Source organism: Papaver somniferum, chromosome 4 (genome assembly GCF_003573695.1).
Source record: "Papaver somniferum cultivar HN1 chromosome 4, ASM357369v1, whole genome shotgun sequence".
In the NCBI taxonomy this organism is placed as follows: domain Eukaryota; kingdom Viridiplantae; phylum Streptophyta; class Magnoliopsida; order Ranunculales; family Papaveraceae; genus Papaver; species Papaver somniferum.
Genome location: NC_039361.1, coordinates 19,989,675 through 19,991,564, shown reverse-complemented (window position 1 = coordinate 19,991,564; position 1,890 = coordinate 19,989,675). Strand labels below are relative to the sequence as shown.

Below are 1,890 nucleotides of genomic sequence, written 5' to 3'. Positions count from 1 at the left end.
GGCGAAAACAAATTATGCATTATTAGCCTCACTAACCAAAGCCAAGTTTGGTTTTGTTGAGACAGTCTATTCTTTTCTGGTAAGTTCCAGAGTTCTAAATTTTAACCTTCTACAAGCTTCTGGAGTCGACGGCGAAACTACCAGAAGAATTCTAATGCAAACTCTTAGAAACAACTCTATATAAACACCACTTGCATATTGTTTTCTATCAAATCAAAGTATCGAATTTCACAATTTCAAAAATATCAAAATAACTCAAATATTCAAGCACTCCTCGTAGTACTGTTAATTAAAAAAAACATCAACAACAATGGCTTTCAGAGTAATTGGTTTCAATGATCCAATTTTTTAAGGTTTTCAAGACATGCTTGGCGTATCAGATCATGAAAGTGATAAGCCGGCGAACACACCATCAAAAAAAATATGTAAGAGATGCAAAAGCAATGGCAGCAACACCAACTGATATTAAGGAGTATCCTGACTCATATGTGTTCGTACTCGATATGCCAGGGTTGAAATCAGAGGAAATCAAAGTTCAAGTGGAAGATAATAATGTACTTGTTGTGACCAGAATGCGACAACGGGAAGACGAAAAGGAGAAAAAAGTTAAATATGTAAGGATCGAAATAAGAATTGGGAAATTTATGAGGAAATTTGTATTACCTGAGAATGCAAATATTTATGGCATTTCAATTTTTTGTGTTGATGGTGTTCTTACTAAAATGGGTATGCTATTTTAACGGTCGCGAATGCGTAAACCCTACTAAAATGGTGTGACCACCCCCTGTTCCACCAGCGGCACGGAAGGTGCCAAGGATTTACTATTGTCTCCGACAGATTGCCCAGGCAGATGAGCCGGCGTAGAAACTTAACCATATTTTGGAGATAAGATCTTCACGAGATATTATCTCTGCCCTACCTGGTACTTGCTACTGGAAAAAGGGCTTTGTTAATTGGTTGGTGTTTTTACTATTATTGTTCAGAAACTTCCTCCACCTGAACCTAAGAAGCGTAGGACTATCCAGGTTCAAATTGGGTAAGAAAATGGTTGGTCATTGATAAGTGCATAATTCATATGATTTTAGTGTTCATTCCATACTTGCTTTAACTATTATTCTTGCATGTATTCGTATTATTACTCTTGTTTTCTCTTACGTGTATCTAATAGGTGAATCATCCGAAAAGGAGCTACAAAGTGCTGAAACAATCTATTAAGAGAAGTATTCCAAGTAACCAAGTGCCCAAGTCCAAGAGAAGTGGAAGAAGTGCGACGAAAAGGAGCAATACGCTCAAAATCAAGAGAAGGGCCAAATACCAATCTTAACTCATTCAAATTAAGGATTTCTCATCACCATATTGAAGATAATTGAAAAATAAAAAGAATGCAAAAATAATGAGGTCATTCCGAGTTCGGACGAAGAAGTTGTGGCCAAAACGAGTTTTTATTGAATACCAAAGACACTAGGGTACGCATACCCTAGTTCCGAAAATTTCTGATGGAATTTGAGGTACGCGTACTTAGCAAGTAGGAAAACGTGTATAAGCTCCTTGGAAGGCCTAAGGGAACGTTTGGGAACGTTATTTCGTTATTTTGGGTCGGGTTCTTGAAACGAACTAAATACTTGATGGCCAAGCAATGTAAACCTATAAAAAGGTATTAGGTCATGGAATTGTTAATCTCATATCACAAGTTCTACATCAAAACCTAGGGTTTACCCCTTTATAGGGAAACCACCATTATTCATCTTCTTTGTAATATGAGTAGCTAAATCCTTTGTTGATTAAGGATGAATTCAATGTTCTAAGCGTGAAGCTTTATTAATAATACAAACCTATTGAGAGTTTTTATCATCATCGTTTGCTTTACCATACCTAGGATTTATGAATGAT

The 1,890-nt window shown here is 36.4% G+C and overlaps 1 pseudogene; it reads left to right on the top strand.

The window, feature by feature from the left end:
• The first annotated feature begins 310 nt into the window (after positions 1-310).
• Positions 311-1,040, top strand: LOC113272128 (annotated as a pseudogene).
• The last annotated feature ends 850 nt before the right edge of the window (positions 1,041-1,890 follow it).